The sequence below is a fragment of the Amblyomma americanum genome, chromosome 7 (assembly GCF_052857255.1).
Source record: "Amblyomma americanum isolate KBUSLIRL-KWMA chromosome 7, ASM5285725v1, whole genome shotgun sequence".
Taxonomy (NCBI): Eukaryota; Metazoa; Arthropoda; class Arachnida; order Ixodida; family Ixodidae; genus Amblyomma; species Amblyomma americanum.
Window position 1 is genome coordinate 2664135 of NC_135503.1, and position 25241 is coordinate 2689375.

The following is a 25241-nucleotide window of genomic DNA, read 5'->3' on the forward strand; positions in this document are numbered from 1 at the left end:
GCAGGTAGTCATTGTCATGAAAAAAGACGAGTACGTCGAAAAGACAAAATGCTAAGTGGAAAACGAAAACTAAAACTGAAAAACCTTAATAATAATAATAATAATAATAATAATAATAATAATAATAATAATAATAATAATAATAATAATAATAATAATAATAATAATAATAATAATAATAATAATTGTTTTTTGGGGGGAAAGGAAATGGCGCAGTATCTGTCTCATATATCGTTGGACACCTGAACCGCGCCGTAAGGGAAGGGATAAAGGAGGGAGTGAAAGAAGAAAGGAAGAAGAGGTGCCGTAGTGGAGGGCTCCGGAATAATTTCGACCACCTGGGGATCTTTAACGTGCACTGACATCGCACAGCACACGGGCGCCTCAGCGTTTTTCCTCCATAAAAACGCAGCCGCCGCGGTCGGGTTCGAACCCGGGAACTCCGGATCAGTAGTCGAGCGCCCTAACCACTGAGCCACCGCGGCGGGGCAAAAAAAAAACTTGCTGACGTCCGATTTCATGCACTGCCAAAGGCTGACTTCCGGGACATGCCGCCCAACTTCCGGTGGCTTCACTTTCGGGCGCCCGATGCGGCATTCAGCCCCTAGTGGAGATCAGTGAGCGGAACATGTAGGGCGCGCAGCGGAAGTACCGGTTCCGGAAGTTGAGGTTTGGCAATTCTGGCGCCAAAATACGCGTAAGCAGACGTCGAGAGGCAGGCACTTCTTTCGCTATGGAACGTACCAGTCGCTTTGTTCATGTTACGCCTGAGGTGCACCGCATTTTAGTGAACCTCGTAAGCAGTGAGGAGCACAGTTAAGCTCTAGGTAAGTTCATAAATGAATATATATCGCATGTCTGCAGAGTGCTTACGGGGCAATTTCCAACGAGGAAATTGCCCTTCGCAGGGGCTTCTGCGAAGTGTTCCTTGAAAAATGCTTCGAAGACGTATTTTTCGTTGTCGCTGCTGCTGTCCGAGATCGCGGACCCTGATTCCGACGAGCTCTCATCAGACAACGCCAGGGCTATTGCTATTCCGTACGATGCCATAATAGAGAGTTGTAACCGCTATGATGCAAGTGACGAAGACTGCATACGCGCGCAAAACGCGCGCGCGCGAAACAGCGCTCAGTGTCCCCCGCTGACATTCCTGCACGCGCTAAAAATCAATACCTACTGAACTAGAGACCTACACACATGGCACTGCTCCAGCGCTCACCTTCTAGTTCATGCCTTTTGCCGCTAGGGAAGGGCCCTACGGGCGGCGAGCAAGATGGCGTCGGTTACTTGACTTCAAGGATGCAGTAGTTTACCATTTGTCTACGTTTTGAGTATTCATCATTTATCCATTGTCTTAGCAAAGATGCCATAATAATAATAATTTGTTTTTGGGGGGAAAGGAAATGGCGCAGTATCTGTCTCATATATCGTTGGACACCTGAACCGCGCCGTAAGGGAAGGGATAAAGGAGAGAGTGAAAGAAGAAAGGAAGAATGAGGTCCCGTAGTGGAGGGCTCCGGAATAATTTCGACCACCTGGGGATCTTTAACGTGCACTGACATCGCACAGCACACGGGCGCCTTAGCGTTTTTCCTCCATAAAAACGCAGCCGCCGCAGCAAAGATGCCAGAAAGTCTCAGGCATGCATGCGCGCAAACAGAATATTCACCGCTAGGATTTAAAGAAATGTCACATTTGCATCGTTCATTACTAGGTTTCAAAATAATAAGACAGGACAAATACACAGGGAGACAGTGAGAGGAGAGAAATCATTTGTGAAAAGCAGACGATGATGACGATCATGACAAACAAACAGGTCAACCAAGCGCCCTCAACGGCCAAAAAGTTAACGAAAGTTTGCAGCAGGTCTTTAGTTCAGTAGGTCTTGCTAAAAATAGCCAAAAATCACAAGTGTGCTTCGGAAGTGACGACATCGCCGCCTACTACAAGATCCGGTGAGATCCGCCGCTGGTCGGCGGAACAACCTAGTGCGCTCCGATGGAAAGGAGTTGCTCCAAACAACCAGCGAAATTCGCGCGGTCGGTCCAGGTCGACCAGCGGAACTCGAATTCGTCGTCGCGGAGCAAGAAAAGCTGCTCCAGCACGACCAGTGGAAATCGCCATTACTATCAACTAGAGGGAAAGCTGGCGCACTGCACCTGAGCCACCATGGGCGCGCAAAGCACAATGGGGCGATGAGCTACTTGATGCCGGAAAGTCGTTTTTTTTTTCCAGGAGCAAAGAGTGGCGCTACTGAGATGTCCCGTTCCGTCCACGGCGGAGACGACTTTGGCGCAAACGTAGTGCGCAAAAGAAATAGTAGCGAAAACGCAACAGCACACTACGCCAATAAAAGGTTTTTTTGTTTTCCGAAGTGCCATTAAAAAAATTCTTAAAGTGTTAAAGCCACAAAATTTTTCTGCAAATATATTTATTTTTAAAAGTGCACATGTTAGCACGAAATATTGGCTTTTGTTGTCTGTAATACTTGGCCAATAGGAGAGCCAGCCATTTCTTATTTTGGGCAAACTACATTTACATGCTTTCCTGCTCGTATGTTGCAATTGATAGACAGGATATTGAATGCTAGTGCATTATTGATTATCGAACAACGTTTATTTTTTATTACTTTTTGGTCAAAAGTTGTAGTGCTGAAGTCGGTAGCTCTCCGCCCCATGATGCTTAGAGCGCCCATGGTCGTACAGGTGGTCTCGAGGAAGCTCCATGCAAACTCCCATAGGCGGGGCGCCAGCTTTCCCTCTAGTTAATGTAAGAAACTCTATGGCGGGAACTAGTGGCGATGCAGTCGAGCTTTTCTACATCGTCTGCTGTCGCGGGAGTTTCGCTCGCTGCAGTTACGACAGACTAGTCAGATTTTCAAGCTGGTTTTGCGTGTGACGGTGCTGTTAGTGTTGTGAAAACGTGTTTGTGGTGAAATATGGGCACTTGGTGACTTCAAGCGAGAGGTAAACATGCCATCCTGCTTTGCGCCCGGCTGCACAAGCGGCAATTAACAGGAACGATGCCACCGGTCATCATTTTTTCAAACCGCTTCGCGATGAAAGCGAATTTAAAAGGTGGAAGCAGATGTTTCATCGCAAGGACAGACGGCTCTCTCACTCGTCTAAGATATGTGATCGTCATTTTGAGCATGAAGATATTATCAAGGAGTACAAGCACGTTGTGAACGGGCGAGAGGTCCGGATTACCCGTGGGAACTGGGCGCTAGTGCCCGGTGCCGTCCCTGGACTCTTTCCAGGCCGATTCTCAAAGCCAAAAATTGTGAAATACAGGCGAAAGTCACCAAAAACGCTTGCTGTCATGCAGACTAAGTGTAAAGATCCTTGCAGCGACAGTACGTCCTCCTCAGGCGAGCCTTGCGTAGAGGCAGTCATCCCGAATGAGCTGATATGCCTCTTTCCCGCTCGGCGGAAACCAGTACTACGTCTACTGAACTGACGATTGACGACCTGGTGACTGCGACTCTGTGGACTGGCAGCATGAAATTATACAGGGCGATGAAATCTGGGAAGGTGTGCGTAGTTTTCTACTGCAGAAAGCTAGCGGAAGCTGTCCAGTGATTCCCAAGGCCGTTGTCGTCGAAGAAGATGGTAGCTGCTTCGTGAACGGCTAAAACAAGCTGCACAAGCAGCCGTTCAAAACTGTAGGTTCTGTCACTGACCTTGAAAACGTTCTTATGGAAACAGATGGCTTAAATATGTGTGCGGAGCTAAATACAAAATTTTATGAACAGCCGACGAAGTCGGAAGCTGTTCATCACAAACACCGTTATGTTTTTTCGAAGTAGCTAATCTGTGCGCGTTGCTTGCGCTTTCGAAGACAGGATAGGTAAGCACCTATAAAGGGCCAGAAGCTGCAGAACTTGAAGAGGAAAGCTTGTCGAGCAACTGCCGCGCGGGAGAAAAAACAGAGCGAGGTCGTGACACTGAAAGCAGTGCTCTCAAAGGTTACAGATCATGGAATTGAAAGAGCACTGGTTGATCTCCCACTTTTGCAGCGCCTGGCGTTCATGACATCATTAAAGCAGCTAAAAATCAAAGTCAGCATGTGGCATGCGCTACAATGCTGTGTGGTTGTTAAACTGTTTAGCCCTCGAGCTTATACAGGCTTATTTATGACATGAAGATGATGCCTCTGCCCTATATGAGTCGTCTAACTGAAGTCCTTAAAGTCATATCTTTCAAGTTTGGGTTCAACTACATTTGTTTGGAGCGATGTCAGTGCACGTTAAAGAACCTCAGGTGGTAGAGATTTCCGGAGCCCTTCACTACGGCGTCCCTCATAGCATGAGTCGCTTTGGAACGTTAAACCCCCATAAACCAAACCATCCATTTGTTTGGAAGCAATAGAAAAGCAGTTAGGTGGGAGAATGGGTGGCCAGGGATCTGGCACTCTGATATTAGATGAAATAAAACTGCGCCAGGAGTACAACTTCAGCAAATCGACATAAAAGATTTACGGCATTGGCGATTACGGTGACATTTCAGAAGGAAGCACAGAGCTTGCGGACCATGCTCTTGTTCTTATCTTTGTGCCTGTGCTTGAAAACTGGGTGCAACCTATGGCCACCTTTGCCACGAAAGGAGCGGCGCCTGGAAACATTTTGGCTCAACTTTTGTTGGAGGCAGTTATCCAACTGCACAGGTATGGAGCGACTAGCTGTCATCGGTGGTCAGCGATATATGGTACTGGAAATAATTGTTCAATGTGGCAGCACATGGGAATCAGTGGCAGCATTGCATCCCCTTGTCACAAGATTCAACATCCTTGTCTGCCTGAGGGTAGGTACCTTCATTTTATGTGTGACATTCCTCACGTCGTCAAATGTGTGCGGAACCATCTGCTCAAGCACAGATATGGCAGGAATGCATGAAGTAACATACTTCCATTAATAATACGTCAACTGAAGTAGAGAAACTAATTTTTTAAATGTTTTTTTTAATTCGGAATGGTGCGCAAGACAATAGTATACATGGGTCATGACATGGCATTCACTTACGCCAACTCAATAATCTGACTGTTTTTTTTTCTCTCATGCTGTTTCGGTTTCGTTTCCACAGCCGAGCAAGCAGACGGTTTGAAGTTACGTGAGTCATGCAAAAACTGCAGTATAATCGCTGCTTATTCATTTTTTGGGATTCCAACTCTTGAGCAGGCTTGCGTAATAGTTTGTTCGAATTAATAGACGAGGGTAACGAACACACAGCAGTTTTTCTATGCCTGGACCTCAACGCGTCTGTTACGTCACAGTCGCCGTTCGGCTGTTGAAAACGAAAACCGAAACATCATCTTGTTGACGCAATGCACGCGGCTGTCCATGCTTTCTAATGTGCAGCATATGCAGCACATCATACCAAACAAGCAACTCACGAATAAAATTTGGGGTCACTGCTCTTTTAAGGTAACGAGATGAAAATCTGTATTTGCGACTTATTTCTTCAGCTATACTTTCAAGTGGAGACTACAACACTGACTTCAATCACTATCAACTGCTCTTCGAGACGGATTATTTCTTCAGCTATACTTTCAGGCTGGAGACTACAATATTGACTTCAGTCACTATCAACTGCTCTTCGAGACGGAGAAAATGAAACACCTAAAGGTCGTCTATAAACTGGCGGCAGCTCATGTACAACCGACGAACCTGCAGAGAATGAACGTGCAGCTTGCTGTGCAGGTTAGCTACAAGGGGAACATACACAAAGATTTGTAAATTTCAAGGCGTTCAGTGTTGGGAGTGGTGTCATCAAACACTACTTTCCCTGCAGCTCTTCAGTCGGAGCACTGCTTGGCCTGCACGTCTACAGGGCAGATGGTGTTGGACTCGTTCACACGGAGGGAACAGAGGCCTTCACGAAAAGAATGAACGATCTTTTCGGTGCACTGAACACAAAACACCCTGCGGAAGGGATCCGAGTGAACTCGCTGAAGATTCAGGTACTTTTGCTTAATGTGATGTCAGTCGGAGGGCTTTGAGTTGTTTTTCATCGTGATATACACTTTTGCTTCTCAAGGGTTTGACTGAGTAATCATTGTATTCTTGGGACATGTCATCGGGGACTTCCTCCATCTACTTGGTGAAACAGAGCACAACCACCAACATCGAAACATGCTCCTATTTGCTTCCCAGGAAACGACAGAATCTCTAAGAGTCACCTTGCTGTCGGCTTTAGACATAATTGATGAGCTGCACAAAGCAGGTGTGCCTTATTTGCTGACGGCCAAGCTGAACCAAGATCCCTTGGAGGTGCATAATGATGAAACGGTGAACATAGCTCAATTTTCTTGAAGTAGCAGAGTATAACCCAATGGGCACTGGAACTCCCTTCGACATTTTGCGGACGTTCTGAACGTCCGTAGGACGTCCATAGGAGTTTTAATGTTCACTGGGTAAGCGGCAGCCTGTTCTAAAGAGCGCAATTTTCTTGAAGTAGCAGCGTGTAAGCGGCAGCCTGTTCTGAAGAAAAAAAAAGTTTTAAACGGGTGCAATTACTAACAAACTTTTCGCCTGCTTTCTTCTTTTTTTTTTCTGAGATTCTTTGGCATTGTTCACTCTTTTCACGCCGATGATGACCATCTCACGATCATACAGTTCAGCTAGATGTATAGTCTTTTTTCTCTGTTCACTCCTGTGAACAATGCAGTGAAAGAGAACTGTTCTGGAGCCGCTGAAAGTGTCCTCGTGTCGCTGCATGACAGCCTCGGAGAAAAGGCAAAGGCTGCTGCGGAGCTCTGTAATGCTGTGGAAGAAAAGCTGTGCAAGAAGCTTCTTAGCATCAGCTATCTTTCGGGTGAAAGTGATGACCTGGGCGACCATGGATATGAAAGAGCCGGACCAGAAGAAATGGTTGTCTATTCAAATTCAAATTCAAATTCAAATTCAAATTCACTTTATTTCTGGTAGAAAGCAAGTATACATCATGAGCAAGAGAGTTTAAAAGAGGATTATTCTACCAAGGAAGACGAGGCAAAAGGCGTTTCATCTACGCCTGACAAGGCCTCGCCTCCTGGCGAGATACATTGCACTCTCTATGCTACAAAAGCCGTTGTAAAAAATATATTGTACCATTCATTACGTGTAGAAAACAGAAGCATTGTGAACAAGCATTATATGAAATTAAAACCGTAAGTACTACAGAAAACAAGAGAAATTTTCTTCACAAAAAAAGCTTACATCACAACCTGTTAGTTATTATTGTGTCAGAAGGTAAGAACCGCAGTTGCATAAATATTTATCTCAACAAAAGATTAGCTCCTAACCAGAAAATTATTACAGAGTTAAAAAGCCTGAAGAAGCAACATTTGTATCGACATATTTCAAGAATCTAACAAGGAACACAGCAATACAAACGAAACACAAACCTAAATGAGATAACAAGGAGACAGGTCATTTTTTTTCTACCAGGAGTACTTTTTTTATCCGTGCTTTATAAGTATACGGTGACTGTACATTCACTGCGATGTCAATAAGCTCTGGAAACAAATTTAAAAGGACAGGAATCTGGTAGTCTAACGATTGTGTACCATAGGAAGTTCTGACTTTTTTCTTAACAAATGAATTTGCCCTAAAGTTATAGCCGCATTCTTGACGTCGGTACTTCCCAAGAAATGAATTTAGGTTACTTTTTATGTGAGTGAATATGTTCAGTGCCAAGCGCTGTCGAAATATACTTGTAATTGCAAGTATTTCATTTTTTACGAACAGTGGAGCTGTGTGTTCTCGCAACGCTGCATTTTCTATGAATCGGATGCATTTCTTTTGAAGAATATGAAGACGTTCCAAATTACCAGTGGTAGTGGTGCCCCAAACTAGTATGCAGTATTGCAGTCTTGAATTAATCATGGTATAATAAAGCTGGCGTTTGAAAAACGCTGGGAGCATAAACTTAAATCTATTAAGCATTCCAATAGTTTTCGCGAGGTCCATAGTCAAATAGTTTATGTGGTGTGTCCAGTTCAAGTTTTCGTGGAAATGTACACCCAGAAATTTCTGAGCGCTAACACGGTTTAATGTTTGCCCCTCGAAGACTAGTTTAAGTTTAGTGTCAATCGCCTTGTTTTTAGCCCGAAAGATAATGTAGTTGGTTTTGTCTGTATTGAGTCGTAACTGGCTATGCTGCAACCACGTCGATAATTCTTCGAGCCATGTATTGGCATTCTTCATTAGGGTGATTAGACAATTGCCATGGAAAAATACATTAGTATCATCAGCATTAGCAGGATATGTGCATCAGAAGATAACTAAGGCAATGCATTGTAAGGATTACCAGGTCACGCGGACGGTTGCTCCTGAACAGGGCCTTATTAAGAAAAATGGGGGCCCTGGGCTAATGCGCATGCAGGCCCCTTTCGCTATACAGACCCCCCCCCCCGCCGTCGCCTGCTACGCTATTGGAAATATGCCATGTTTCATTTTAATTCCACCAAATTAAAAAGAGCGAAGTGCGGTCAACGGGATCATTATTATTTTTATTATTATAAGGAAAACAACAAAACTTTCTTGAAACGCGTGCTGTTGTAAACACCAACACATATGTTCACTTTGAGATTAATCTGCATTCTGTTTTCAGCAAAAGCTAGGCTTTAAGAAAAAGTTTAGTGCACTCAAGACGAACAAGAACGTAGAAAAGACAACACAGCTCAGATGTCGATGCTTCTGAAGCTAGGCTTTGTTTGTATCACTAAGTTTAATCCCGTGAGGAGACGCGTGGTTGTATCCAAAACATTCTTTATTAAAATGCAAGCATCAGACTGCAGTAATCGTTGTACACGCTACTCTATAAATATGCAATAGATATATACAATACTTAAGGCAATACAAACACCATAAAAATGCACTAGCATACAGATGAAAATCAACAACTGTAATTACAAAACATTATTTGAAAATATTTTCGTTAAAGGTAAGGCAAGCAAGGGCGACACCAAGTAAACGTGGCACTATCAAAAAAAAAAATACTGTTCTTTATAAGCACGCTAAATATCACAAGACGAACAAACAAGAGACGAACAACGAAGATTTGCCTATCTTGAATTACACTGCTCAGCGTTTCATTGGCAACGTGGAGGCTGGAAAGCGACACAACGAAATTATTGGAACTATTCATGTATGGCGCAAACAGTCCTCTTTATAAAATGGCGTCTTTCGCGCCTTCGCTTTGGCGAAATCAGATATAGTCTGTTCGAAGGATAGATCGCGGAGGAGGTCACTTTCAATGGACATGATAGCAAGCGAGTTCACCTTGTCGTCAAGGAGGCTGCAACGAAGGCGATTTTTTATCAGCGACAACTTGTAAAACGATCGTTCGGTCTCACAGTTTGCCGCGGGTATGCTTAAGTAGTACATTCGCAAAGCAATAGAAAGGTTCGGAAACACATCAATAAGCTTTCTTTCGTGCAGCAACTTCATTATTTCAGTAGAGTCAGTTCTTGGGCTAGTTGTTAACCTTGATTCACGTTCATAGTATTCCAGCGCAACGGCACATAGCCAAAGAAAAGAAGACGGAAAAGAAGAAGGACGAACACAGCGCTGGCTACCAACAATCCATTTCAAGTTCTTCTTCCACCAGACTTCCGTCAGTCTTGCAGCTTCACTTCTGAGGTGATGAAACCGTCTTGGCGCGATATATTCCGGGTAGCGCGCAAAGCATGCAGCTCGTAGCCAGTCGGTTTATAGCCTTACTTGTCGCCACAGTTCTGACCTTAAGAGTTTGCAAACGCGTTTCACATGCCCCCACGACGGCGGAACAGCACCAAACAAGGCACTCACTTCTGCGGGCGTCACTCTCTTTATGCAGAATGCCAGGAACCTAGCACAGTACGTCACTCTTGCAATGCTGATCTGGAGCACTTTCACATCCTGAAGACCAGGAACACAGCCCTCCAAGCGGAACAGCTTTTCGCCACGTATCAACAGCAGTTACGCCATATTCTTGATTGCTCACGCCGGAAAAAAAAGAATAATTTACGCAGGTATGGGCGCGGCGCCGCCCGTCTTTACGAGGGTGTAGCGGGCGACGCGCGACATGTGTAGAAAAGCGCGACTGCAGCGCCGTTAGTTACAGCGACGTCCGCGATAGGCACGCCAGCAAGCGGCAAGTATAAGGAGCTGCGAACATTGGCTGCGAAACAAACTGTCTGCGCGAGGGGTGCGCCGTGGAAGAAATGGCATATCTTAGTAATGCCACTCTGTGTTCCCTAAAAAAACCTAGTGTCCCGCACCAAGTAGCTCATCGGCCAATGCTGCTCTGAGTGCCCATGGTGGCTCAGGTGCAGCGCCGTAAGCTTTCCCCTCTAGTTAATAGTAAGAAGCTCTATGCCCATGTGTCTATACCACTGAGACCCCTGATCTCCACTAGGTGGTTGGATGCCGCATTCCCGCTTCCCGAGGCGGGAATGCCAGCCAGCACAGGGATACAGTGAACTAGAATATTCTAGTACACTGTAACAGGGCATAGCGGTCGGCGACTATGTAGAACGGCCGTCCGTAGACGTAGTGAAGCCACCGGAAGTTTGGCGGCATGTCCGAAAAGTCCGCTGTCTGTTGTGTATTACAGAGAAACCGAAGAAAAGGCAGGCAGGTCTCACCCTGCCGCGGCAACGGGATAAGTGAATGAAACACTACCTTCTTATCTGGTTCTTGTCCTCGGAGCTTAAAGGAGCAGTAGTCGAATGGCGCTGAGGTTGGGTAATCTTAAAACCGAATTTTCGGGTAGCGAAGAAAAGGCAAACGATGGCGCGGAAATCCTGGCACTCGAAGAGCCACCTGTTATACAGCTGCTGCAGTTTCAGTTTCGAGTTGCAGGCGACCAATGACTCGTCTCATCGATGGCGGGTGATGTTTATCGCTTTAGGGTGTCACTTGCATTCCAGGCGTGCTTTTAGCTCAACTCCATAGCAAAGCCACGTTTCAGCTGCAAGCGCGAAAGGCACGCCTAACGAGAACTACGCGCTTGACTGGAAGTCAACTGCACCGCGCACCACGAATAAAAGCCCATTCAGGAATAATTTGGTGCAGTACGAAACAGCACTTGATACACTTTGTCGAAAAAGCAGTGGCACCTCACCACACTCTGCTCGTACTTTCGCCGCTTCATTTTGAATTTCGCCTTGATCATCGCTACACGCCGGCAGCTTCAACCTCTCCGCTTGGACAGCCGCTTGAGATGACGCCTTTGACACTCCACGCCGCGTTTTGGTTTCGCCTCCTATCCTGCGCCACTTTGACCCGAATGCGCCAACTGAGAAATGTTAAAACTGCGCAAAGGACGAGGACATAGGCAACGAGGACCCCACAAAACACGACGGCTGCAGACGGCCAACTGTTTATTCATAAAAATGCAACACAGTCTATATCAAGCGGAACCCAAGTACGTGACCGTCTCGTCACTCGCGCATGTACAGATGAAATAGATGTGACAGCACAGCTGATTAACCGTGAAATACTGCTGAGTACTAAGGAACGATATAAAAAAAATTGCTGGCATTTTAGCGCTTGTTAGCCTTGGTCGAAAGCTTAAAGCTGCATCTCCCTCGTTACGTTGTGACCAGTAGTAGGCACTTTTTTTATTTGTTACACATCTTGCTTTCTTCGAAACGGCATTAAAGGCGCTCACACAAGACAGTATATTTAATATATAGCTTCCGTGATATTTACAACTGCATTATTGCTCGTTGTATGCGGAAATATGAAATAAATTCCGATTCCAAACGACGCGCAAACCCTGCAGAGAATTTCAGAAAGCCAAATTGAAAAAGTAGTTGTTTAGGGGAAAGCAAATGGCGCAATGTGAGACAGGCATCGTTTCCTTTTCTTAAAACTAACTTTCATTTTCTTTCGCTTACGGCGCGGTTCTGGTGTGCACCAAGATATGTGAGACAAGAGTCATTTACTTTCCTTAAAACCCATTTTATTTCACTTTCCTTCTCTCAAGGCGCGATTCGGGTGTGCACCGAGATATGTGAGACGGACGTCATTTCCTTACCTTAAAACCAACTTTAGTGGAGGTCTCCGGAATAATTTCGACCACCTGGGGATGTTTAACGTGCACTGACATCGTGTGCTTTTCGACCACCTGGGGATCGAAAACACCATCTGGCAGCGGAACTGTCGAGGCTTTGGTTCCAAGCGGGGGCTGCTTCACCAGTTCCTAGCTCGGGCAGACGGCCCCGACGTGCTTGCGCTGCAAGAGCCCTCCAATCCCCTCCTCCTACCCACGTACGTGCCCATCGTCCTCTTTTCTCCTACACCCGCTCGGGTTGCATTTCTTGTACGCCGTGCGCTAACTACTATCTCCAACCCCTAAGAGTCCCCGAAATAGATCATCTCCTCATCGAACTCGTGCCGCAGTGCATTCGGGATACTAGTCTGTTCATCATCAACGTATACAGCCACCCGAAGTGCCTGCGGGAAGACTTCGACCGACTATTCACGCTTGCCAAGCGAGCCGCACACAAATGCTCCCTTCTGATTGTAGGGGACTTCAACGCCCCGCACAAGGCCTGGGGCTACACAGCCGACACCCCCAAGGGGTGCAGGGTATGGCCCGCAGCTCAGCAGGCCGGCTTCTCCCTCCTCACAGACCCCACCACCCCTACTCGCACCGGGAACAGCGTCTGCGCAGACACTACTCCTGACCTCACCTTCCCCCTCCGCCTCCCTCAGGCTGCGTGGTGTAACACCCAGGAGAATTTGGGTAGTGACCACTACATTATCGAGATTCTCCCACAAGCAGGCCCAATACGTAGACCCTTTCGTGATGCTACCATCACGAAGTGGGACTCGTTCCGCACCTCCCGAGCAGCCCGCACTATATACACACCATCTCAGACATATCTACTTGGTGCGACCAGCTCCAGCGTGACGTCCACGCCGTGACTCGCCAACTCCCAGAGGACTGCCCTGCAGACGCGATGGATTCCCATCTCCTGCACCTATGGGAGGCCAAGGCGGCTCTCGAAAGGAGGTGGCGGCTTCAGCGCTGGAATAGAACACTCAGGCGCCGGCTGGCCCGGCTCAACAAGGAGATTGAGACGCATGCTGCAACTCTGTCTCGCCAAAATTGGGAATCTCTCTGTAGCAAGCTGGACGGCAGCATGAGCCTGCCCCCAGACCTGGAACCTATTCCGCCATCTCATTGATTCGACTCAGTCCAAGACACACCAGAAACACAACCTCATAAAGCCTATACGCACATCCGAGGCCTCTCCGCAGGAACTCCTCGAGGAGGTTCGTGATCTCTACTTCCCCGCATATCCCTCCGCAGACCTCCCTGACTACACAGGTTCCCCCAACGACCTTCTCGACCAACCCACCACCGAGGCGGAAGTGAGGCCAGAACTTCAGCGCCTCAAAGCGTCCTCAGCTCCTGGCCCCGACGGAGGGCACAACAAGGCACTCAACAACCTCGATTCTCCCTCCGTCAAAGCCCTAACCGACTATTTCAACGAATGCTGGCTGCGCGGCGCCCTCCCACCTCAGTGGAAAGACGCCAAACTCGTCTTTATTCCCAAATCCGGCAAACCACTTCTCCCCGCTAACTTCCGTCCCATCTCTCTTACGTCGTGTGTGGGCAAGCTCATGGAGCGCGTTCTCCAGACCCTGCTTAGCCGGTATTTGGAGAACAACAACCTTATGCCTTCGAGCATGTTTGGTTTCCGCCCGGGCTTATCCACTCAGGACGTCTTTCTACAACTCAAGCACCACATCCTTGACTCCCCCGCGGGCGACACCAAGGCTATCCTCGGCGTCGACCTAACAAAACTTTCGACAACGTTACCCACGCAGAGAAGGCCTCCACGCCCGCGGATGTACAATTACGTCCGCGATTTCCTCTCCGAACGAACAGCCCCACTCACCATGGGCGACCACCGTCTATCCGGTGTCTCACTGGGAGCACGGGGAACCCCTCAGGTTGCTGTACTGTCTCCTATCCTCTTTAATAAAGCCCTTCTCCAACTCCCCCACCAACTCGCCCAAATACCCGACATACATTTCAGCCTCTATGCTGACATCACTGTCTGGGCTAATCGAGGCAGTGATGCTGACATGGAACACAACCTACGGTCGGCCCTCAACATCATCTACTGATACGCTCGCGCAGGCGGCCTAGCCCGCTCCCTTTCTAAATAAAAACTCTTCTTCAACCACTCCAGACCGCACAACCCCGCCAAACCTCCCATCTCACTCACTCAAGGAAACCACCCCATTCCCCTGGTCTCCAAGATTCGCATCCTGGGCCTCGTCCTTCACTCCCACGGCGCGCATGGCAACGCCATCCAAACTCTCCAGACCCAAGCCCAGCAAGCCACCCGTCTCGTTCGGCGCGTGGCGAACCGGCGCGCGGGTCTGCGAGAGCGGAACACTCTCCGCCTCAACCAAGCCTACATCACGAACCGCACGGCGTGCTCATTCCCCTACCTCCCCCTAACGCAAAAGGAGCGGGACCGCATCAACGCGCTAATCAGGAGCTGCACGAAGGTTGCCCTCTGCCTAACCCCCCAGCACCTCTGCTACGCGGCTCCTCAACCTCGGTACCAACAATACGTTTGAGGAGCTGGTAGAAGCCACCCTAACTGCACAGCTGACTCGCCTGTCGAGTACCGCGGCAGTCCGCACTCTACTCTGTCAGCTAGGCATCACCCCGATCACCCATCCTACCGAGGGGGTCCCCCTACCTCCAGACCTACGCTCCCATCTCATCATCCTTCCAATCCCTAAGAACGTGCACCCCGAGCACGACGGAGAACGCAGGGCAGCCCGCGCCAAAGCCCCGCACAAGCTCTACAGCAACAGTTCCGAGGTAGCCTACGTGGACGGGGCAGCGTACTCGTCGGGCTCCCGCCTGGTTCTCGCCGTCGCTAAATATCAGGCCCGACTAATCGCATCAGGATGCGTCACCACAGACTCATCGGAAATTGCAGAGGAAGCGGCTATTGCACTCGCTCTCATCTCCACCTTTGAAACCAAAATTATCTCCGACTCAAAATCCGCCCTATCCAATTTCGCCAAAGGCCTGATATCGCGCACTGCGGCTCGGCTTCTACGCTTCTGGCACCCCACCCACCCCGTAACTCATATCTGGACCCCCGCACACGCAGGCCACCAGGGTAACGAGGAAGTCCACTTCCTCGCCCGAGGTCTCACTTTCCGGGCCCGGAGTTGGACCTCCTCCACCATCCCAGGAGCGTCTGCTTACGTTCAAAGATATTTTTAACTACTACCGAGATACCCGGCGCGTTTACGCACCGCCGGCTCCCTCCCTAACCTTAACCCAGGCCTCCCACTGGCGCCAACTCCAGACCCGAACTGCTCCCTACCCTATTCTCCTTCATGCCCGCTACCCCGATCAATTCCTTTCTTGTAAGCTGTGCGGGAAACCGGGAGACTTCCTTCATGTCCTCCTCACATGTCCTGCCTTCGCACACCCTCCATCCCCCACCACGCCGGAGTCATACTGGGAGACTCTCCTGGCCAGCTCCGCTGCTGCTGACCAGCGCCGGATAATTACCGACGCCCTGAAGCGGATAGCCCTCCAAGGGCTGTCCTTTGCCCTGCAAGGACAGCCCCCTAATGGTTGCCTCGTGCCATGTTAGGGGGTTTGCTCCCCCTCTGTATTTTTCAATAAATGTTTCCACCACCACCACCGGCGGTCGCATTTCGATAGAGGCCAAATGCTAGAGGCCCGTGTACTGTGCGATATGCGACTGCACGTTAAAGAACACCAGGTGGTCGAAATTTCTCGAGCCCTTCACTACAGCGTCCCTCGTAGCCTGAGTCGCATTGGGGCGTTAAGGGCCACAAACCATAAACTATCAATGCCCTGCACAACGTCCTGCCTAAATTCATTCATTCCAAAGGCATAGTCCGAGCGAAACCATTTATCACCAGGTCTAAACTATCGTCTGAAGGTTTATAATCCACTGAGATCAATATCTGTGCTAATAATCATGTTATTTACCTTGAAGTTTTTCGTGGTTGATATGATTGTTATAGTTTCTCTGTAGTGAATTTTTAGCATTCTTATCATTTTTTTACTCGCGTTTTCCTGATGTTCCTTTTGATGTATTTTCCTAGTTTTTATTTTGCTTCTCATTCTTTTTGTGCACAGCAGCTATTTTCCTCTGTCTAGCGTTATCCCTGCAGAACATTCCTCTATAATGCCCTGCGGGCCATGAGGTACCAGCACGTAAAAAAAGTAAGTAGATAAACAGATAAATAAATAAGTATCATAGTTTAGGCTTCAAGTTAGACCGCGTGAAGAAATAAAGACTAGCATGCTTTTCATATGATATTGCTTGCACAAAAAAAAAAGAAAAGGAGCAGTTAAGGGACTGAAGGGACCAAATCAGACAGCAAAGATGAGTCATCAGGCTTTACTCACCAAAATATGGGAGTATGCCCCGTCAAGACCGTGTGAAAATTCCACGAATGTCGCGCTGTGTCGAGTGCAGTCAGTTGCAGCAAGCAGCGATATAATTGGCACCGTCTGCACGTTCGCAGGAGCCACGCATTATTCGAATATCAAAGAGCCACGCGCGCTGCGCGCGTCTCCTGTTGAGAGAAAAAGGACGTTCGCACATCCCCCGAGGCGCCGCAAGCAGGGAGCGCAGAGCTAGCATCCCAGCCTCATCCTGCGTGGTAAGCGGTCCTGTGTTTCCTTTTCTCTTTGTTGTTGTGCACTCGCTTCTGTACTTCGCAGCCGGGTAACGCTTTTCTGGAAGCATTTCGCAGACACTTAACTGCCGCCAGCGTTAAGGACCGCCGCCATATCAGGACCTGCCTTTAAGTTAAGCAGCGTCGCAGTTTCTTGGGCGCGTAATAAACGCTCGCTTTAAATGCCTGGTCGTCATTGGCACAGTTACCTTCGTTCTTCGAGACACCGGCCATTCGAATTTGCCGCGCTCGCTGGGGCGCAATGAGCCTGAGCGCATCGGAGGCCGCGTTCTTAAACGAATCACTTTTTCAGACGGTGATGGCGATCAACGAGGCGCACTTCCGCCGAGCACGTGCTTAGCCCTGCGGCGCAGCTAGCTGCCAGCGGTCTGTGCAGGAACACGTGAGTGCAGTTGCCTCTCTTTCGTCTTCAGCGACTTTGTTCGGGTTTGCTGCTTTTGTGCCGATCATTAGGATCGCAGACTCGTCAAGCTGCCGAAGGGCAGCTTTTTTCTACGATTCCTCCATCTGTATTTGTAGATGGAAACAAACTTTGGAACTTTGAAGGCCATTGCTTTTTGCGGGAAATCGGTGGAAGTTAGCCCTGCACATTTATTCCGATGGGCACGGAAGCATTTAGGAGCAGAAACCTCTTTGCGGTACATTTGTTTGTTTCCAGTTAGGGGTCACGACTGCTTTGTCTACAGCTCTTGTGCCTGCAGCTGTTGCATACTGTGCCCGAAAACAGAGATGCGCTTTGTCTCTGCGCTGCAACCGCACAGCTAGTCGTGCCCAGCTAGGAGGCGCCGAGGCTTCACGCACCCCACTTAGAATCATGCACACGCTATCCTCTGGCCAGTTCTTGCCAGTGCGTTGGTACGACTGGCTCGTCGTCTTTCGCTGAGGCAGTTTCTCCTCTCTTGTGATGTACAAAATTACCAGGGGAAAACGTACCTGCCACTAATGCGAAAGCATCGCAATTCGAATTCCATTTTAGTTCTATTCTAATCATATTTCAATTCTATCCTATTCTTTTGTTATTGGTGCCATTGGGACCACAAAGATTAGTTTAACACTGTTTTTTACCGCCTTTAATAACGTCACGTCGTTTCTACCTATCGCGAGTTTGCAACACCGCCACTTTTTGACCGTGGCCGGGTTTTCGTATCTGTGAGCCATCTAAAGCTTTCACATAAAAAAATATAAGCTCCCCGGCATGAGCGCGTCTTTGCTTTCGTCTGAGCGCCGACCACCCGTTTCTGCAGTCTGCGAGCCCTGTTAGGCGCCGTTGCCAGGAAGCTCGTTCCTGTCGGAAACAGGGCATGACTGCTTCAACCCTTGAACGTGGCTTACATGAAATGCCATGCCAGATAGGACTTGCAGCTTCCCAAGTATCACACGATGTGGGGCCCCTGTTTGTCCCACTTAGGCAAGTGGGGCTGGGACAACCCTTCAAATACCTACGTCGGCCCCCGATGGGGAATAAGTGGGCAAGCCCAGATTGGGCGTGCCCTTTTTGATGCTACACGGGTCCCATATCAGTGTTGATAGGGCTACCTTAGACCACTTCCCTGCACCCAGCCTAGATTGGTCCTTTGTAGAGTACTAGAAAGCAGATGCAGCATAAATGTAGGTTCTATGCGAGAAAAACTTCAAGTCGAAATGGGACTGCCCACACCAAACTGCTGTGGGTCCTGCAATCGGCCGTAGCGGGGCTGGAAAACAGGCGTTCCCGCCTGCTGCCCGCCTATAGGCCCCCGTCGGTTATTTGAAAGCAGGTGCCAAATAAATAACATCCTCAAGCCTATAACACGGGCTGCCCACGCAAAGCCGCTGTAGGTACCACATGGGCTGGAGCGAGGCCGCAGAAGGCGCGTGCCCGGTCTTGTCGGCGACTTGAAGGCTGATGAAACATAATTGCGGGCTCTATGCGAGAGAAAAAGCGACAAGCTCAAATAGGACTGCCGATGCAATGACGCAGTTTGTCCCACACTGGCCGTAGCGGGGCTACACACATCGACGTGAGTGCATGGTATAATGCATGCCTTCTTTCATTTCGCAAATTTCCAATATACATGCTTCAACCTGCTCTTATAGATGATTTGTATAAAAAAGCCTGAGCATCTTCACCCAATTACAAAAATTACTATGTTATGGCTTTAGCACTCACGTAAATTGTGAAAAATGGCCAGAACATATATACTCAGGAATAACTGTGCACCCAACTATCTGCGATTCTCCAAAATATTGTATTTCGAAACGCGTGCACACGAGCTGCCTACAGTAGGCATAACATGGAGTCGGTGCGGGCAGCTTACATTGCCCGCACGCACTAGTATTTTGGGCTGCTTGGTTTGGGCTAGCATATAAAAAATTGAAAAATTAATGTTTGATGTTGGGTCCTCAGGATCCGATGAGAGCAGCTGGGTCTGGGGCTGCCCCCAAACTACCTGTATCGGCCCCCTGCGGGGAAAATGTGGGTAAGCCCAAATTTGGCTTGCCCCTGTAGAACCGGCGCCGGTCCCATGGTGGTGCTGAAAGGGCTAACCGATTTTTCGACCTCAGGGGCTGCCCACACCTCTCCAAAGTGCGACCGATGAGGGAGCTGGGCGGGCTGCCTGCATTGCGGAATGCAGGCTAAATGAGGTCAGCCCCACATAGGCTGCCTATATGGGTCCAAAATGGGACTGATCGGCATGCTTGTGAGCAGCCCAATTCAGGCCCATGTGGGCCCCTGTTGCAGCGCCCGCATTCAGCCCACAGGGGCTCCTCTGCATTGCCCTCATGGGACCCACAGTGGGCCCCCCTTCGTAGCCCACTTACTGCGGTTGTTGTATGCAGTATCAGCAAATACCCGATCCTCCCTATGTGTAGACAGCTAAGTGGATTCAAAGGGAAGGTAAACGCAGCAGAAGGCGGTAGAAAATAGATTGGGCAGATGAGATTGGACAGTTTCCTGGGGCAGGGTGGTCGCAGATTGCGCAGTGGAGGCTTAATAGGAGATATCACTAAGGGTCTTTGTCCTGCGCTGGACGTAGTTGGTCCGATGTTTTGGGGAATCCCCAAAGGCGGGGTAGATTTGTAATCAAGGAGTAATTACTCATTAGCATTCACCCAAGCCCAGCCATACGGCCGCAAAGGAAAACTACAGTTTTCACCGGAACTTCGTAGTTTAAAAATGGTTCTAACCACGCACCACCGCCTCACCGGAGTAGTCGCTCTAACAACTGAGCTGATTAGGGCGGCTAGCATACGGTCCTGCAGCTGAATTGGTAGAGCGACTGCTCCGGTGAGGTGGTGTTCCCGGGTTCGAACCCCGCGGACTAGGACGAATTTTTCTTCAGCTGCGAAGTTGCCATGGAAGCTGTGTAGCTTTCCTTGGGTGGATGCCAATGAGTAATTACTCCTTTATAGGACGTAGTTGGGCTGTTAGGATGATGATAGTTTATCTGAGCTTGCGACCACTACGTAAAGCTGGTTGAGCAAGTAGAGGGGCCTCTTCCTTATCTGCTTCGCTCAAGCAGAGAGGGGGTCCAGGCAGAACAAGTCTTTCGCAGCACTACACAGGGTGAGGCAGAGGTGACGATATTTAATTTATGTTCCTGCCAATTTTGAAGCAGAATGTTCGAGGTGAACAGAACTTCTCCATCATATTGCCGTTCAATGAGCGATAAAAATAAAGTACCTGTGATATCGCTTGTCGCGCGCGACAGTGATAGCTGTGGCTACCGCCAACAAAGAGTTACGGACTCGAGTTTGGAATATTTGTACGAGACGAGCAATGAGACGGCGCTGATGTGCGCGCGTGTGTAAGAGCAAAGAGAACAAGAATTTTTTTGTTACATCGTCTATCCGTCAAACATTTGCTATAGGATAGGAGGATCCGCGAATGGTCGCTTTGGGGCCTACTTCCGAATTCCTGCTGCTGCCCAAACAACCCAGACAGTGATAGAGGGTGCCGTTTGTCCCTCAGCGAGGAGGCAGCGAGCACGTAACTCGGTATACGCCTATTTCTATAAGTGCACTCACGAGGCGATGGCCACGCTTCTTTAGCACTCCTTGTGCAAGCTGCCGTGGAGTGCGAGGCCGAAGGCGAGCACACCATGCGTGAAGGCAAGGGTCGGCGCGCGAGAACACAGCTCCCTCCAACTTAGCTTGCCTCGCGGGCCGCATCGACGAACTTCTCTCCCGCGGACCAGTGGCTGGAAACGATAGACGTAAAGAATGAAGCGAACATTTTTTTAGTTCTTCACGGAAAAAGTAAAAGCGCCGCCCAGCACTGACTTAGCTGCGCACACAGGCGCGGTTCAGTGGTACACTCGGCATCTAAGTGCAGGGGCGAGGTGTCGAATGCAACAGCTGCTGTTCCGTCATTGCTGGCCTGTTCCGTATGCGGTGCTCCGAAACAGCTGTGTAGTTCTCAGATCATTTATCGGTCACCTACACCGACAAATGCAGGGCAGCGCAACCCTCATGCCGCCAGTGATTCTGGCATGTCGCTAAAGACAAACAGAACTCAAATCCGGCAATATACTAACCCTCGATTACTGCACAAGGCATGCCAAGACACTGACCTTCCAGTAAGGTGTGCTGAGATTGTGGTCGTTGTCATACCGGGAAGAAAGATAAAAAGGTACGCTGTACCCGCAGAAAAGAAAAAAAAGATGTGCCTGGCCATGCACTTCCCCAATGAAGATGACATCCCTGGCTGAAGCGGGCCGCACGACATGGCTCCGACATGGCCTCCTTATGTTGGACCTAGTATATTCTTTCTTTTGTTTGCGACCCTCCGCGGTGGATCAGCGGCTTTGGCGTTCAGCTGCTTCTCCCAAGGTCACGGGTTCGATCCTGTCCGCTGTGGCCGTATTTCGTTGGAGGCGAAATACAAAAACGCCCGTGTCCTGTGCGATGCCGGCACACTTTAAAGAACCGTATAGGTGGTCTAAATCAATCCGCAAGCTCTTCACTACGGCGTCCCTCGTGGCCGATGTGTCGGTTAATGGGGAAGTTAAAACCTCATGATCGTTTCCTTTGTTCGCCGCTCGCTCGTAATTAATCTTGAGCGTTTTCACCATTAGTGGAACATAACATATGTTGGGGCAAAGCAGGGCCGAGAGATTTATTTCACCGTTCTCCCAGCGCCAGGCTGAAACAGGGGTCGCGATGCTTTCTTTTCGAGGCCCGAGTGACACCGGGAACAGTTTTTAAATGCACGCGACTGAAGCCTTCGCCGGAGAGAAATATTATCGCATCTTTTCTTTGCCTCCGGAATCAGCCTCGTATGCAGTTCAGCCTTACGGTACTATAGGCCGATTTTTATCACTCTGAAGCTTGCCACGTCCGCATTCAGCGCTCGTGTGTTCCATGTGTCTTCCTTGTGTCCTCGTCTTTATTTGCGCTGTACATTTCCATCATTCAAACGCACTCTTTTGTTGTTCGCGGGACGAATAGGTAGCATAAGCACTCGTCTCGCACCCTCAGAACATCCCAACAATGCTACTGTCTCGTATAAAAAGTCGCCCGCTGTGTACCACGTGATTCAGCGAAGGCTGTCCGTGGTGGTGAACGGAATATATTAAGCAAAGCCGAAAGGTGGGCGAGTTGGATAACGTTTATAATGAAAAAATAGCGCAAAAGAAACACTAGGCACGGAAAGGGAACGACGCAGACAAGCGCTAACTCGCAACTGGAGTTTATTGCTGAAACACGCAAATTATACAAGTCATTTTGAAAAAAAAAACACAAAACAAGCAGCCCCCTCTCCTCGGAAGCCCAAGCCAAAGGAAAAAAAAAGGAATTGTAAGCAGCACGTGCCACTCATCGCTGGGGAAGAATCAATTCAGCAAAAAAGACCCATTATCGAAAAGGATATCAGTGCAATGCGGAGACTAAAAAATCAATTTCCCAGTCTGCCATGGTAACAGAGGGCTCGCTGACGCACAGATTTTGACATTTCCTTGTATGGTCTGGCTCCATAATCTCACCTGCGAGCTGATCGCGATGTCTGAAAAGTACGGAGGTTGTTGTAAAAAGCGGTGTACACTCCGCAGTACACTCCGCGGTGTAGTCTCCGCATTGCACGGATACCTTTTTTGATAACGGGTCTTTTTGCTGAATTCATTCTTCCCCAGCAATGAATGACACGTGCTGCTTACAATTCGCTTTTTTTCCCTTTCACTTGGGCTTCCGAGGAGAGGGGGATGCTTGTTTTGTGTGTTTTTAAAAGTGACTTGTATAATTTGCGTGTTTCAGCAATAAACCCCAGTTGCGAGTTAGCGCTTGCCGGCGTCGCTCCCTTTACGTGCCTCGTGTTCGTTTCGCGCTATTTTGGCCGCCGCGGTGCCTAAGTGGTTATGGCGCTCGGCTGCTGGCCAGAAAGACGTGGGCTTGATCCCGGCCACGGCGGCCGAATTTCGATGGAGGCGAAATTCTAGAGGCCCGTGTGCTGTGCGTTGCCAGTGCACGTTAAAGAACCCCAGGTGGTCGAAATTTCCGGAGCCCTTCACTACAGCGTCCCTCATAGCCTGAGTCGCTATGGGACGTTAAACCCTCATAAACCAACCCAAACCTTTTGCGCTATTTTTTCATCATGAACTGAATATATACTTATTTTTTCACTCATAACTGTATGTCTTGTCAAGCACAGTGCGCGTAGCGTCCTTATGCTGCTGCTGTCAGGAAGAATGAAAAAGAAAGTGCACAGGCCTGCCCGCTGGCTCAAGCAGGGCCACAATCGCTACCACGTGCTGAAAGTAGGAGAGTTGAAAGATAGGATAGAAAAGACGCGCGCTATAATGTCCCAGGCCGATCCCGGAAGCAGTGCAATACCGGGCCAACCTGTGGCAGAGGTGAAGCAAGCACTCTGCTATATTTCCAAAAATAAGTAATATCTTGGGTCCATTATGCTGTCACTCGTGACGCCATGCTTGGCGTCACTGCACGCTGACCCGTCAGTGAGGCGCGCAGCCGGGAAATGCGCCGGCCTTAGCCGACGAGACAGAGCGTGAGTTTCGGTTCCTTTCTCCCTCCCCCGCAGAAGCGGAGGTGCAGTGCGTGAGTGGCCATGAATCGTGGCGGCAGCCGGACAGCGATGCAGCGCCTGCGTCTCGAGTACGCCAAGCTGCTGCGCGAGCCCGTGCCGTACGTGTCGGCGCACCCGCTGCCGGCCGACATCCTGGAGTGGCACTTCGCCGTCAAGGGGCCCGAGAAGACCCCGCTCGAGGGCGGCGTCTACCACGGCAAGCTGCGCTTCCCCGCGGACTTCCCCTTCTCGCCTCCCTCCATCTACCTGATCACGCCCAACGGACGCTTCCAGTGCAACACCCGGCTGTGCCTGAGCATATCCGACTACCACCCGGAGACGTGGAACCCGTCCTGGTCCATGTCCTCCATCCTCACCGGCCTGCTCAGCTTCATGGTGGACGAGACGCCCACGCTGGGGAGCCTCGAGACCACGGCCGAGCAGAAGCAGAAGCTGGCGCGCGAGAGCCTGCGCTTCAACCTGGAGGACAACGTCTTCTGCGAGCTCTTCCCCGAAGTCGTCAAGGAGTCGCGAGCCACGCTGGCCGCACAAGCGGCCCACAAGGGAGACTCTGCCCAGGTGCCCTGACCGGCCGCCCCGCTCCATTCAGGGACAGTTCGCACCGAGTGGCCACGAAAGAGTGACCTGCCTCTGATTCGACAATTCCAGGGTGCGGCGTGCCGCGACAGGTGGCTCGGGTGATTTTCAGAGGGTGACAAAATTACGCATTAAAGTGCTTGAAAACGGGGAAAATGCGTTTACGTATTGTGTGAACTTGAATGAATAAACGACAAAGAAGAATTCGCGGTTGATTAGGAGAAAAATGGTGAACATTTTCCAAGGATATAAATGATTCGCTCTGGACCTGGCCATTTTAGAGCCTGAACCACACAACTTGGTCAACGGGTACAAAAGGATATATAATGGGCTGAAAGAGAAACTGAGGTGCTGATGCTGGTGAATAGGGGATAGGACATGTATGAATTGGCAGGGTAGGTGCCACATACCTGACAGCGGGGGTGGCCATGGTGGTTGAATGTGTGGCGGCCGCGTAGGGTTAGTGGATCGCACGTCGTATTCGGATAAGGCTGGTAAATTATCTATTTGAGCAAGAAAGCTGTCGAAATGACTCTTGTGCAGCAATTTGTTGCATTTTGTTCTCAAGCAGTTTCGTTTTCGACTTGAGAAACTGAACGATCGCTTGACATCAAAGTTCGGTATAGGCGTGAAAGTTAGGAGAGGCCGTTATTTCACATTTTTAGAAGCCGGACGTTGGCCGCCGTCACAGCGTGCTTGCGCATCCGCAGCAGACAATGATGCAGACGACAGCGCTGCGCCCCACCTTACTATTGGCTGCGCCGCCGGGCAAAGACTCCCAGTAGTCCTTGCGAGAGAGAGGGAGAAACGCAAAACGTTGAAACACTGCTCATAGCGTCTTGGGAGACTTCATGGGTGGAGGTCCAGGACTCCCGAGGCGGCAGCGGAAGCTTGGGCCCATTCGGCCAGTGCAAGCTGATCACCGGGTTCCCAGCTGGACAGCGCTAC

The 25241-nt window shown here is 49.4% G+C and overlaps 2 pseudogenes across 3 annotated transcripts; both read left to right on the forward strand.

Annotated features, from left to right (window-relative positions):
* The first annotated feature begins 236 nt into the window (after nt 1-236).
* Nucleotides 237-19489, forward strand: LOC144096916 (uncharacterized; annotated as a pseudogene). The gene is made up of 5 exons (XR_013306869.1): nt 237-5698; nt 5790-6010; nt 6048-6270; nt 6556-6818; nt 19419-19489. The product of XR_013306869.1 is annotated as an uncharacterized LOC144096916 (transcript).
* Nucleotides 5836-24497, forward strand: LOC144098273 (ubiquitin-conjugating enzyme E2 J2 pseudogene; annotated as a pseudogene). Of its 2 annotated transcripts, XR_013307155.1 has the most exons (4): nt 5836-5958; nt 16523-16660; nt 16989-17078; nt 23712-24497. The product of XR_013307155.1 is annotated as a ubiquitin-conjugating enzyme E2 J2 pseudogene, transcript variant X1 (transcript). The 2 variants fall into 2 exon arrangements; XR_013307156.1 differs by lacking the exons at nt 5836-5958; nt 16989-17078.
* The last annotated feature ends 744 nt before the right edge of the window (nt 24498-25241 follow it).